This window comes from Sebastes umbrosus, chromosome 13 (genome assembly GCF_015220745.1).
Source record: "Sebastes umbrosus isolate fSebUmb1 chromosome 13, fSebUmb1.pri, whole genome shotgun sequence".
NCBI lineage: Eukaryota > Metazoa > Chordata > Actinopteri > Perciformes > Sebastidae > Sebastes > Sebastes umbrosus.
In genome coordinates, this window is record NC_051281.1 from 13,481,698 (window position 1) to 13,497,340 (window position 15,643).

The following is a 15,643-nucleotide window of genomic DNA, read 5'->3' on the forward strand; positions in this document are numbered from 1 at the left end:
CAACCAACTGAGTACAACTGATCTCACTCCTCCCTTTCCAAGGCTATGGTAACGTGAGCCGCTGAATGAAAAACCATGATAACACCGTTCCCCACGCTCAGAGGCCATTCTTACCATAATAACACTATTTTAGGAGCAACGAAAGTCAGACGGCGGCTGGCGGTACCACGGTTTTGCACTCTGCGGCTCACGTTACTACAGTTTCACGGGAGTGTTGGAGAACTAAGTTGGCCTTCAGGTAACGTAAAAACGCAAAAGCTAGAGCCATTGTTTGGTTTGTCACGGCAGTGCAACATGGCGGACTCTGTGAAGAGGGTTTCAGGCAGACTGTATATAAAGATGGATGACGCGTCTGTACTTCCTCCAACTGTACAGAAGTGAAGGCAATATATCCCGGATACGGGAGCTGCAGTAGTGATCGGGCGGTGGAGCCACGGTAGCCAACCAACCACCCAAACCAATCGCGAGCCGAGCACGGCCGCAGCTGGTCAGCGAGAGAGACTCAATGCTGCCAATCATGACATCTCACTCCCTTTTTATAGCATCAAATAACTAATTAAAACCAAACTTATCAGAAAAATTAACACTTTAACATAATGTACATCAGCGTGATGAGAACTACCTAAAATGATAGAAACCATCTTTGGGAAAAATTGCTTTGACGTGTACTTTAATTTTTTAGTTTGTCCCATCCGCTAACATGGAGGGCGCAAGATTTATGACCTACACAGCAGCCAGCCACCAGATGTTTTGCCTTCACTTTTGGGGAGCTGTCATGTTGTCTATCTTTATATAGAGTCTATGGTTTCAGGTGATTATACACTAATGATAACATTTTTATGAATATTATATTCAATTTCTGCTAATAGATCCCCCAAAATGTTACATACTGGCTCTTTAAAGTGAATAGGCCCTTTTCACAGTCATTGCAGGGTAAACACAGGTGTAATTGATCAAATTAATTATGGCCCCGTTCCATTTATGTGGGTTGTGGGTCTGGTATTGTTCATACTGGCTCGCTGGAGTGGCTGTGACAATCTTAATTTAAATGGGGCCATAATTAATTTGATCAATTAAACCTCTGTTTACTCTGCTATGACATGGTAAAATGGCTGCTGTGAAAAGAGCCAGTGAAGCTGATTGTCACATTCACTTTCACTCAGCTGCTTTTATCACCAAATAGCGTTAGCAGCACACTGAGCATCTGTGGGCTGAGCTAATCTTCTTTTGCTGCGGCACTGAAAGGTAGCCTCCACAAGCATTACTGTCACAATGCAACATCATTTAAATGGTAACATCCCTAAATGGAGGAATTTTGGTGTATAAAATATGGCTGAATGCATTTAGGATCCCCTCTTGATCCCTGATTCACCTTTAAAAGAAACTGGCAACGAACAGCTGCTAATAGAGGCTGTCTCTACCTGCAGATTCTCACTGAACCGATTCATAAAGCTAGATACTTCTCTGAAGACATTTAAGCTTTGGGTAAACGAGCTGCCTGACAGGTGCTGCTATTCGTTAAGTACAAAATGCATTGAATGCCGGCTAGCCTGCCTCTGTGTGTTGTTTCATTGTGTACCTGTTGGTAGAGAGATGAAACACCACAGCCAGAGGAGACACAATGGATAACCACAACCAGTACGCACTGATTGGCAATTTGCAGGTTAAAAGATATCTACGTTTAAACTGGGATACACATGGTTGAAAAGTGGCAGTCTTAATTACATAATAACCATTTTAACAGGGTTTAAAGGATGACATTTCTATACCCAGATGTAGTTTTACCTGCACATGACAAATTGAATGATTACTAGGTAGTCTTGGTCCTAAATCTCACATAGTGGATTGCATACTGTTGACGACACTGATACACAAAACGGAAATACTGTCAATGCCACCTCTAAAAGGAATGAATACATTAACCAATTATATTTCTCCGTGGGTTCTTCACTACGAGTGACCCCTTTAACATGCAGTTAAACAGTGCAGTAGGATATATAAGGTGTTACCCATCACTACTAAACACTACACAAAATATTGAGCTGTATAGTAAAAAAGAAGAATGACTCCTCTGGATGTTTTATTTGGGCTTTTATCAGCCTGTATACTGTATGATTGACAGTTTAGGGTGTCTGAACAGGCTCCAGAGCTCATTCAATCTCTGACATCTAACTGTTACAACACAACGGGCTCGCAGTAGACCAATGTGGAGCGTAATGTTAAAACAGATTAAAACACAGAGATTTAAGGCTGGTTTTGTGAGGTTGACAGTATTAGCTGTAACTTTACACTGAATATTGTTTCTTAATGTATCAAAACATTCATTCCTTTCTATATAAAATGTATAAGCTTGTGACAAAAGACACATTTTTGAGAAATGTGACAATAAATTTTAATCTAATCAGAAATAATCTAATCTGAATCATGAAAAGATTCAAGTTACAGTTCAGTTACACAACAACTGAGCAGTCCAAAGCTCCAGAGCAAGTGAATGAGTGGACCTTGAGTTGAAATTGTTTTGTCAACTAATCAAATCTAATCTACAAGAAATGATGTGTATATACTACTAATTTGTTTTGCAAATTATGTTGGTGGGGAATTGTAATTACTGCCTCTATTATGTTCTCCAGCAAAAAATTTTCTAGTGCAAGAAGCAATTCATTTATGTATCGCACGCAGCTATGGTTAGGTTTAGAAAGATTGTGGCTGTTGTTAAACCCTTTTTTTGGCCACCTGGAGGCAGCAGAAACAAGTTGTCTCTATAAACAGACTATTCACATGTAGAATCTGTAAGCAACAGGACAAGATTTTGGTGTCAGAAACGTTCTGGTTTCCGTTTATAGTCCGAATAGTAATGTAATCACATTTAAGGGCTTTGGTTGAATGCAGGTAAACTGTCTGCGTTGAAAGCAAAAGAGGCGGAACGCATTGGCCATAATGCAATCTCGGAACCCATCTCCTATTGTTTGACAATGATTTCGCTTTTTTGTTGGTTTAAAATTAGCTTGTAAACTGGCTAATTGCGAAACAAACTGGTCGTACACGTCGTCTCTCAACTCCAACTCCATTCTTGAGTCTCAAGTTGCTAATCGGTCTGATCTAACCTGTAAGCAACTGACCGTCGCGGAAATCCCGGAAGAGGAGGAGGCTGAATCGTCGTCAGACCGATTGCCCACAGGGTAACATAATCTGGGTGGCATTTTCTTAAAAAACACATTCGCTGTTGCAAATTAGAATACAAACGGAGACAGGGTTGTCACGCTTTGTAAAATGTCCCTTCTCCCCTGAATTATTTCCCCAGGTATAAGAGCATGTGTTACATCACATCCCGCTTCAACAGAACATATGTAAAATTATGCAAGGTGCTCTCAAAGCGCTGCTTCACTGTGAATTTAATGTTAATGTATCTGTTTAGTGCTCGTGGAGTGATAGCTAAAAGCCCTATGTTGAAGATTACTGGATGACTATTTACTGTCATAGAGAACTACAATCAAGCCTTTTCAAAAGGCATCTCTGGCTGATTGTCTGATTATCTCTGAATATGGGCTGACTAAAGAGCTTGTCCTCCTTGAGCCCACCCTGCTTCCTGCCTCCCCTCCTCCTCCTCCCTTACCATCACACCCTTCCCCCGGCGCTATGAACTCTACAGCCCTGAAAGTTCAAGGGAAAATCAGCTCGCCATCAATCACTAATGCAGATGAGAAAAGCAAGCTCCATGGATCAGCTTAGCCTGTTGAACATCACACAGCACAATTAAAACCCCTGAATGCAAATCATCTTCAGTAGACCACTAAATGAAAAGAGCCTTCCTTTCAAGAGTGCTCAATAGTGGCAGGCTTTTTCAAAGCCTCTTGCCCATGTGTGCAGTTTAATGATGAAAGTCAGGAAGGAGGCTGTGTCAGAGGGAGACTGCACCCTGCTTGGCAAGGTTGTTACCATGACATTTAGCAACAATATCGGGCTCATGAGGATGCTGTAACACGTCGTCTCAATGAGTTTCAGGTGCTGAGGAGGATTACAATGTCATTCTTATTTAGATATTTAGCCGTGCCCTGCATCCTCCCTAACTGTTTCAAAGTGGAACACATTAGGTAAAACTTTGCTAATTAAGAGAAGTACCTGAAGGGACTCTTTGATTTTGGTGTTTTAAGTCTGTTAATTTCTGTAAGTGTTTGACCTTGCCGCCTCCGCCGTGAAGTTTGGGAGCGAGGTGAAACGCTTCTCTCAGGACCCTGGCCTGGACTACGTAATTAAAAAGTGCTCCACAAGGCCCTAACCTTATTATTACAGCCTTGGAGAAATACCTTCAGATGTTCTTAAACACTCCTCAATGGGCCTGGGTAAGAAGGCTTATTTTAGACCGAGGGGGTCTGAATAAATTCTCTGCGTCAGTGTACGCTGTGACATTTTGAATGCTAAAAGTCACTCTTATTAGGAGTGGCTATGCATTCTCTATAGCAGCTTTGTTCTCTTTAGCTCCAGGGTGCAGCATGTTTTCATGCTGACTTGCACTCAGTGAACCTCACATGATGCTGCTGACAATAGTTACTATACAAATCATGTTGTCTCCAGGGACAAGGCTGCTGGTGTCCATGTACTCTCTAGGTCTCATCATTAATATACCAACAGTCTGAGCGCACATTTCTCAAGGTGAGAAGCGTAGGCGTTGTGATTCAGGAATAATAACCAAAGGCTAAAGTAATTTCCACAAGTCTCTTAACACTGGTGGTCTTAAATTGTCAATTTCTTAGGACTAGTTTTGGAAAATATGCTAACTCGCAACTCTTGCCCAGAGCTATCAATTATCTTACTTATACCTATCAACCGGAGCGGGCGATTGGCCAGATGTGACCAATCCACATTAAATACAGTTGTAAACGCAGTCATGCAGTTTCTTCATCAATGACATAATAAAAATCACTTCATATAAATCAGTTAAATTAAGTCACAGTGGACCAAAAACTCAATATTTAGTGCTACAATTTATATGCCAGATCGGTGTTCTGACTTAACGTGTTGGAGGCTCATCCCTAATTCAAATTGCCATGTTTTTAATAATTGAATTGACTCTGAAATGAAGACATCTGACTGCTGTCTGATTGCTGTCATGTACAAAATTGGTACATTTATATTTTGTAAGTCAGACAGCTCTGCGGATGTGATGTGTTTATGTCAGTGAACTGGAAAAATGCAGTCTTGATCAACACAAACGCTTTGACTGGTTGATTAGACATCCTCATTTTGGCAGTGACATACATTTTCTGGGTGCAATTATGATCTAGATGAGTGCTGCGGACCACGCGTCTGTTAATTATTCATCAGAATATGAAAGATAATGTAAATCCAAGTACAAACCAAGTAATGAGGCCACCCAGTGTAATCAGGGTTTTAATGAGGGTTAAGGAAGAAAACCTCCTACACAGCTTCGGACACTTGGAAACAGAGCACCTGTAGATTTGATCACTCCTGTAGAGAGAGTGAGAATCATTTATCCTTCAGGAAGTGCACTGTGACTAATTGATGTGCGTTTGTGTGCGTGGGAGGGTGTGTGCATGTGTGTTTCTGTCATGTACGCTGACATTAATTAAACTTGTTACCTGGTTTCCAGGCAGTTGGTATTCTGTATTTAGCGAGCCTTGCAGCATCGACTTCATCTTCACATCGTTTCTACAACAAAGGAAAACGCAGAAGCTGTGTTTTTACTGTCATTAACTTCCTCAGTGCTGTTAAAGAAACACTTGAATACTTGCGATAAATTATAGTTCTACTGTTTGATAGAAAAACAGTGTGCTCCTCCTTGTGTTCTTGCTTTCTACCACTGAGCCCCAGATGCCTCAGCTTGGCTGTTTAGAGATCAGTGCCACCTGTAATCAATACGTTTACTGCCCGAGAGGCAGCTGTTGATTGCCGCAGACAGGCCACAGATGAGAAGATAGCAGCCAATCTAAAGGCACTGATCCAACTCACCATCTGCTCATGGAGACAGAGGGAAAGGCTGCATGAATCAGACGCTCTCCTCTCATCACCTTCACAATGTCCTCAGCTTCTTCCAGTCTGGAGGTGACGAGGTTTGAACCAGTGGTCTGAAAAACAGCATCCGCAGAGGTGATTATCTCTGACTTTCATCAGTTTTGGGCAATGATTATGAAATTGGAGGTGCTGGGAGAGACAGGAGGAATTGAATTTATTTCTTTTCAAGCGCAATGAAATCTGAAAACACACTCTCTACTTTTTCTTTAAACCTGTATTCATTTATTTATTGGCCACTTGGGGGCAGCACAACAAGCTGAAGACACAACATTGGCATGTTATCACGTTATAAAGTCAATATGGTAATTAGCAAACAGTTGCTTGTTTACACATCCAGCAAACACATCTGGGTGAATTTAAAGCCCAATATTCACTCTCCTTTTAGCTCTGTTTTTGGTCTCAACCAACTCCTGAAGGAAATACCTGGCTGTTAAGGCCGTTACACACTGATGGCATTTTTCATTGTGCAATTAATTCATACGTTAAATTTTTTTTTTTTAAGTGTTGTTTCTGTCATGAATACTTTCACACAGGACGCGGATATTACGCAGCAAAAATAGCAAAAAGAATTTCCGGAACAAGGTTTTAATTTTCTGATCTTTTGCACTGTGAGTAAAGGCATCAACCAATCATGTTGTGCGGAACAGGTTGAGTTGCGCTTATATTTATAAAACAACACTGAGGCTCTATAGTCCGAACCAGGATGACAAACTTTATTACTCCTTTCAACCTTGACAAAGGCAGCACAGACCAGATCCACTATTTCTGTTCTTACCTTTCACAATAGAAGCCCTAAACATATAATATTTGTATGCAAGTATTTAGCATTTTCATCTCATTTATTCGTCATGCCCCCCGGTGTGTAAAGACTTTTAAAATGCTAGATGTTCTGACATGTTCACCAGCTGGTTGCTAACTTCATGTCTATTGTTGGATTATGGGCAGATAGTGTACAGTAGGTCGTTAGAGCTTTTCTATGGGAAACAGCAACCTGCTGCAGCTGGAAATAATGCTGAAGAGAGCGAACGAAAACAATAAAGCTATGGGCTGAAAAACCAAACCAATGAGCTTCAGGATGTTAAAATTGATGATAATTCGCTGTGGGTTCGTTACCACAAGCGACCAATTTCACATTATGTCGTCATTTGACCCACGGTTTATATGAAAATGTGGATCAGTGCAGCTTTGATGTGCCAGGTATTCAATATCACATTAAATTAGAACAATCTGTAAATGTAAATGAAACGTCAATCTCATTTCCATGCTCAAAGAATACGTTTTCTCGGCTCTGTTGGCCGTCTCCTTGTAGTCCCTTCTTTTAGATTCTCTCTGAGGCTTTCACTTTGTTTCAGATGGCCAGTTACTCTCACCTGAGGCAGCAACAACACTGGGCTTTATGTGAAGTGTTAATAAATGTGACAGCCACTCAATCTGTCAAGGGACACAGGGTGATTCAAACAGTACAATAATGTGGCTGTTCACCTTTTTATTACCTCTGGGCGCAGGGACAGGCTCATGCTGAAGGCTGCTATGATGATATTACATTGATTATATTGGATTATAATTGAAAACTGCTGAGCATTTCAGCTTGTCACAGGAACAGGAGATGTTCATCAAATTCACAATTAAGGACAGAAGGTGTATGTGTCTTAATTTTGTGGGAATAAGCCTCAGAGAGCATTGTACTGTATGTTATAATATTTAAACACCCTCACGTGTTTGCACACACAATGAGCTTTCCATTTCTCTAATTAACTCTTCTACTAACGCTGCACTTGACACAAAGACAATGAAAATAGCTTTACTTATCTAGATCTCACAATGCGTTGATTAGTTTAAGAAGAATTTAAAATCCCTCACAGTATGTACATTTCTTCTTGTCATAGCATAAGAGAAAGTGATGTGAAATATCATTTTTTGGATCATCCTAGTGCTGCAACGATTAATAGATTACTTGTGAGCTATTACCTTAATTACCAAGTCTTTTGATAATCGATTAATTGGTTTGAGTTCATTTTTAGGAAAAAAAAGACAAAATTCTCTGATTAAATGTGAATATTTTCTGGTTTCTTTACTCCTCTATGACAGTAAACTGAACATTGTTGAGTTGTGGACAAAGACAAAGACATTTAAAGACGTCATCTTGGACTTTGGGAAACACTGATCGACATTTTTCACCATTTCCTGACATTTTATAGACCAAACAACTGATCGATTAATAGAGAGAATAATCAACAATGAAAATAATCATTGCAGCCCTAGATCACCCAATGATGCAACACTTATTACAACCTACATTAAACTGCAAAACAAGATTCAATGATGCAAGTACTAATCTTTTTGGATTAGCAAGCTCTCACATTTTCTTCAACAAAGGAAATAAATATTACCACAATTCATTTAGACTGAATAATTGGACTGAATAAAAGAAATTTTACAAATTAATTACTGGTGCCAAAATTAGAAAAATACACCACCTTGTCAAGGCTACCAGCTTTAACGCTGTTGGACCTGCTCTGTATATTCCTGCACATTTCTTTCTGTGTCTTCGTTTCTTGCATACATATTCGTCCAAGGCTGCTTGGTTCATTAAGTTGCCTGCAAGAAGCTGTCGAATGCATGCATTTAGTAACAGCCCGACCTCTGTGACTAATCTCAATTTAGAAAGGCATCCTGTGAAAATAGGAGGCAGTGATCTTGTGCAGCCTCTGACAGCCGTTACTCTCGGCGAGGAAGAAAATTCACTCTGGAAAATGACTCTCCCTCCCACCAGAGATCAGATATGTTGATTTTTCTGAGGGAAATAAACACTCCGACAGCTCCCTCTCACTCCCACACAGCCAAATTAGCTGTCACCGAGGACATTAATGTGTCATCTTCTGGAGGTTCCTCTCAAACATGTTTCCAGCGTATAGATGCTGTAAATGCCGCTGCCCAAATTGGCATTTTGGAAAAAGAGGCACTGTATAAAGGAGAGTATGTTGTCTCTCTGTCCACATAACTGACTGAATAAAGGGATAAATACATGAATAAGATGGCATGTGATATTTACAGGCTTACTGTCCCTAGCTGACTGTGCAACCAAATGCAGAAAAACAACACCTACCCTCATAGTCCACCATTACACAACACCACTACAGTGCGAGTGCTTGAAGTTAATTTGCTCCCTGTGTGCGAAGATGAAGTGCACCTCATTGTGCATACTAATGGCTCACATAAGGCTTTCAAAATGATAGAATGGCTCTGTTTTGGAGATGACAATTGAAAGTTAAAATTGGTTTCAGCTTGTAGACACCTCTCTTCCATCATAGTGGTGATAATTATGTTGATGTATTAGTGCAAAACAGTAAACAAAGCTAATTTGCTCTTGGGTCTCTCCGGTGTTTGAAAGTGATGCTTTCCTGGCTGCAGAGCCAGTGGTCGATGTTTATGTTTAACTGCAAAGCTTTCTTGCTCTGAAATAGCTGGAAAAAAATGCTACAGTATTTCATTTCTCATAATCTAAATCACACTGAGATGTTTGCCGTTGTCTCAAGGTAACACAGATGGGTCTCTGCTGTTGCTCAGCATCTCATCTGTCGTAACTTTGCCCTGTCAAGCAAATGCTCAGCAGTGCATACACAGCAATCAGAGCTAGTTTTTACACTTGGTTTGTTCCCTGTTGAAGTTCACAGACTTCGAAAGGCAACAACAACACTGTTTTCAGCGTATGATACAGTAGCTCGCTGCTGTTTTCTCTGCAGCTGGTGCATGGTTTTACTAATGACACCATACAGCGGAGTGATGGAGCCACGCGTATACAAACACAACAATTACCCATCACCAAGGAGGCGTATTGAGGGCAGTGCCTAAGTGGCTCTGTCACTGATTCACAGCATTTTTTTTTTAAAATAACAGCAGCACTTGTTTAATCACTTCACACTCTGTGTCATATTAACACTTTTTAATTATAGAAAGACGCCTTCATCACAGACATTGTTTTCTTAAATTACTTATTTCAACAAAAATTGTTTGTCATCTACAGCAGTGGGGTGGTTTTTAGGGCATAGCAATGTCGGTCTGCCGGTCCACCACTTTGATCCAGACTAAATGTCTCAACAACTATTGGAAGGATTGCATTGAAATTTTGTACTAAAATTCATGTCATTAATGACTTTGGTAATCCCCTGACTTTACCTCTAGCGCTACCATGAGGTTGACGATCTGTTTTTAGTAAAGTATCTTCACAATTATTTTATGGATTGCCATGAAATTAATTTCAGATAATTAAAGGAACTGTTTGTAACTTCTTACCCGTATAAATCAATCCGGGTCGGTGTCCCATGCGCGCTCACGTGTGGCTACGCTATTCAGACTCAGACTCCAACACAAACTACACAGAAGCACCAAAACCGCAAAGTTATATCTAGTGAAGCCCGTCTTGCAAAACATTGTTGGCCGCGGATGGAGGACGCGGTCGGAGGACACAGGGGAGACTGCAGCTTTGGTCTCCAGGGCCGGAGTCTCTGCTGTACTCTGCTCCTCTGCCTGCCTGCTTGCCTTCAGTCACACGCCGCGCTTGTTCTCGCTATTTCGCTCCACTCTCACGTGCATGCGCAACATGTTTTTTTTCCAGGATAAACAAACAAGGTATAATGTGTAAATTAGTGAGCTTCAGAAAAATATAGCTATATATACAGTATATATATAAAGTAGCTTCTGTGGCTATGACATCACTTCCGGCGTGGCACATCATATTCAACAACCTTGTGATGTTAAGTAAAATGACATAGCGTTCTGAGGTGAATAATGTTAAAGTTATAGAAAAATAACCCGATGGATAGCTTTTAATTGTTATATTCTGTATATATATATATAGTATATAGTAGTATAGTATACTATATATAGTGTCCCAGTTTGACAGTATCGCCTGAAGAAATGTGGTTTTGGGTCAGTGTTTGAGGAAGAATCATCCATCCTGTGTTTAATGTTTCTTTATTTTTTCTTCTGTATCGTATGGTAGAGCTCTTAAGCTATTTGGAATAGTATCATATGGAGAGGCTAAGGTATTTGGATATGAACTAAAAATGACGCAGATGGTAAATTATCCAAAAGTGTCCCATTTTACCAGTATTCATCTTACATAGAGTTTTCTCATAGATGTCAGAATTTACATTTTTCTGAACATTTTTTTCAAGCACAACATGGACTTAAAACTGACTGTGAAAACAATAAATATACATTTAATATGACAATAATATTATAATAACAAAAGCAAAATTCAGTCTGTTGATGTAGTGACCTGGACCATTCAAAATTCAGAAGTAAGTCAACTAAAATGAACACTATGACCCACACACATTTAAAATTGAATTGTTGAATTATTGAATCACATAAATCACATTCCCTTCTCTTATTCATCTCTGAAGTTCTTCACTTCCTAGAAATAAAACACAATATCTATGACCTCCATCCTCTTGTGACTATATTGCGTGAAGCTTCTGGTCGTTCATCTTGAGAGCAGGTGGGAAAAGGTCGAATCAGTTGTGCTGGCGGCTAGGCTTGTGTCAGGCTGAAGACAGTGATCTGATAACGTCCTCATTAGCCGGCCTCCGCCCAACGGAAACCACTGCCGGGAGCAGGAGGTCTGCTCTGCTGGTGACAGCCACCGCCTCAGGGCCGTCACGGGCCAGATGAGCCCTGGATGGCAACTCTCACACCTCTGGGCTCCATCAGTCACAACTTATCTTGAAGAGAGAGGACGGGACAAAGTCAAGAGGCTGCCGGTGTTTAAGGATGACTTTGTCCTTTAATCAATGTGCTAGGTCAACTTGACCATGTGACATACAAATATAGCCCCTCCTGTATGGTAACAACTGTATGTGTTATACTATGTTGCTCTTCTCATATATCAAATCCTCCTTCTTTTTACATCAACAAACCCCTTCCCTTCTTTCTATCTCCCTCTCATGAAGCATCACATGGATGTGAAAACCAACAGGAAATCACAACAGCACATCTGGTGCTTCAGCGTCGAGTACAGATATTATAATATCCAAATAGAAAGCTCCACTGTGGCAATAATCCTGCGCCTGTATATGCTGCAGCTGCTTGTGTGCTGTCTGGTACGGCTGCTTTGTTCCTCCTGTGACAGAGATCAGTTTATAGCCTCAGTGTGAAACTGTGGAGGAAGAGAGATCACTCCTACCTCTCTGACTGATGGGCCTCTGAATTTATTTCTGCTATCAGCAAAGTCAGCATGAAGAGATGCCCCCTGAGTGTGTACACAAACATGTTTGATGCTCCAGGATAACGCTGACACTCTTCAGCTGAATAGAAAGAGCAAGAGGAGGATGGTGGAACTTTTTTTTAGGGATAAGCAAATATATATAGTACCGAATGAATATTCTATTAAGCTCTTATACTTTCTCTGGTGCAGCCTCTCAAAATTAAATAACTGTATATTTAATGTCTTTGTTGGGTTTTTCGCTAGTTTCCGATTAAGATTGAATGATAATTAAAAATAATAATTAGTGCAGGCCTACTAAAGAAGATTAGGAGTATGGGAATTTAGACTGATTAATTGCAAATTATTCTTTGGTGGATTAACCAAACGCATGTTATTTTTCTCATCAGCATTTTGCAAATATTGTCACAGTATTTCATGAGAAATCAGGCACAATAATGCATCGTACATTTCACATGTGCAATATTTGAAAATCACATGTACCTATATCATGTGAAATCATCAGAAATGAAACCGAATATGCTTGTATAGTATGTAACAGTGAAATGGTGCTCCACATGTGAGAAATTCACTGAGAGAAACAGTCTCACCACAAGGTCAGTTTAGTAGCTGTCATATCACATGATCTTCATCAGCAGAAGGAGTTTGCCATGTTGTCGTGGAATTGCTCAGATTTTTTAAATTTCCCATCCATTCATTTTTTATTTATTATTTATTATATATATATTTATATTTCCTATTTATTTATGATAATAACAACAATAATAATAATAATAACAATAATAATAATAATTGTTATTATTATTATTATTATTATTATTATTATTATTATTATTATTATTATATTATTATTATTATTTTGATCTCCTACCATGTTTTTGCATACTTTTTTTTCATTTACAGTACCTATCTTGTTACCCCTCCAAAAAATGTCATTCAAATCCATCACTGACTTTTGGAGTAATCCTCCAAATGGACAAACCAACAAACCAACGAATCAACAAACCAACGCCAGTGAAAACATAACCTCCCTCCTAGGACTTTGGCCTTGGCGGAGGTAAAAATAATAACTTCTCATCCATTTTGGCTTAAAAAGCTGAGGTTCAAAGTTAATGCTTGACCTTGAAAACAGCACTTCAGAAAACAACTTCACCACAAGCTCCATTGAGTTTGCCAGGTTGTCGCGGAATTGTTGAAAACTGTTGAAATTTCCATTTTTTCTGAGCACTTTAAAAACTTCTCATCCAGTGAAAGAAATCTCAGTCTATTGTTGAGTGTTGAATGAAATGTTAATGAGAGCAACGAGTAGTTGAAGACCTTTATTTTCCACTGAAAACTGTTTAGAAGGATGTTTTTTAGCTATGAGTTGCAGGTAAATACTGTTATTGAGAGAGAATGAATAGCTGGCCGACGTTCGTTGGCCTTACTGACAGAGACTGAAACAAGAGGTGAGAAGAGGGTAACTACTGTACAGTGCATCTGAAAGAATGATTGAATGTGCAGCACCTCGTTTGACCTTTTTATCTTATTCATTGCTGCTGCCCGCCCTGAGGTTATTTCCTGCACATCTGATGCAATCTGACTATCACTCACTGTCACGTCACTCTTGTTCCTCTTTTGGGGAGATTTGAGCGTATGGGCAGGATTAGCAGCAGTGAGCCTATACATCTGCTGATCGGTGATCATGATCGTTTTTCAATCCTCTGCTCTTAAAGATTCCCCCGTACAGTAGAGCCATGTGAGAAGACAGATAGTCAGTTCCTCCTCGGCCATCTGTCATTTCCGCCTGCCATCAGCACTAAACACACAGAGACTATAGCGGCTATTTCACATGAATTTCAGCGACACTGGCTGTCATAATGTTTTTAGCCAAACACTAGCAAAGGCCAAACAGGCTTTGTGGTATGTTTTCTGTCATCCTGTTCTCTCTCAAGTATTATTCTGGCGGAGAAAGCAGAAAGGCTGAGAGGAAAACCGTGTAGTGAGTCACGCAGTAGGCGATGAAGCTCCCAGTGGGACCTGCCTCGCCAGCTGGTTTTAAAGGCAGGTGTTTCCAAGACATCTCAAGACGTTTCATGTATGCTTTATTTCCTTTTTTTTTGTCTTCAAGCCAGCAGCAGGGAAATGTGTTGCTAATTTACACGTGACATTTTGGTCCTGGCACAAGTTTCAGAGTATGAAATAATGTCAGTGAGGCAGTATGTCGATCATGTAGCCTAGACCCTGATGAAGTGTTGCTCCCCGAGCTTTTTCCTGGCACACCGTCGTGTAATTGCACGCTCCATCCCTGCAGCTAGCTCAAGTAATTTGGCAAGTTTTTGAAAGCCTGTCATTGCAGGTAAAGAGCAGCTAAAGGAGATGAGGCAAGGCTGTGGTGTGGAAATTAAATTCAGTGATGTAGCAGTGGGCTGCTTTTAGTTGTCTTTAAAAGAATAATCGGTCATTATAGACATATTAATTGGTGTTTTCTGTCCATATTCACAAATTAGATGTGCATCGACTGCTGTACTAAAACGTTTTGAATAATGTAAACAAAAAAACAGATTAGAGAAAACCATTTAAATTCAGCTTTTAAAGGATAGATCTGGTCATTCTATATTTTTTTATTATTATCAACAAATCCCATGGAAGCACCAAAACAATTAATTTAATCTACTGACATGTATTGTGTGTGTAGTCAAAGCCTGATGTAGCTTCTTCCTCTGTGCCAAAGACCTCCGCTGTTGTTCAAAAATCCATTAAAGGAACAGTGTGTAACATTTTTTAGGGGATCTATTAGCAGAAATGGAATAAAATATTCATAACTATGTTTTCATTAGTGTATAATCACATGAAACTAATGGTGCCCTTCAAATGAAACTCGTGAGCTCGTGTTTACAACATGGGAAGTCGTGTACACAATGTGCTTGGCGTTCAAGTGGTTAAGTCGTGAGAACACCGCTGCTAAGCAACGGCAATATTAACGTGACTGTTGGTGTCTAGATGCAGGAAATGCAAAGGCATAATGACAGAGGAAAAAGATGAGGCCGTTGGGAATATCAACATTTTCCTCAGACCTATTATAAAATTACGAAGAAAAACAGTATACGACTAAAATTACGATCTATTAACACCGAAAAATGTACTTCCATGGCCTCCACCATTTCTTACAACGTCAACAGACACGTCACAAGTCGTGAACTCAGAGCTTGAGAAACTTTCGACTTCGAGGTTGTGAGAGCGTTCACATGGACTCATCTCGTGAACATGATAAACACGACCCCATTTGAAGGCATCTTTAGAATTAGTTGTTTTTTCGTTAGCTTAGAATGAGCTCTTCATATCATAACTCCCAAATATCGTTGTCAAAAGTAATGTTGTATAGAAAGTAAAGGTAAAAGTAGAACA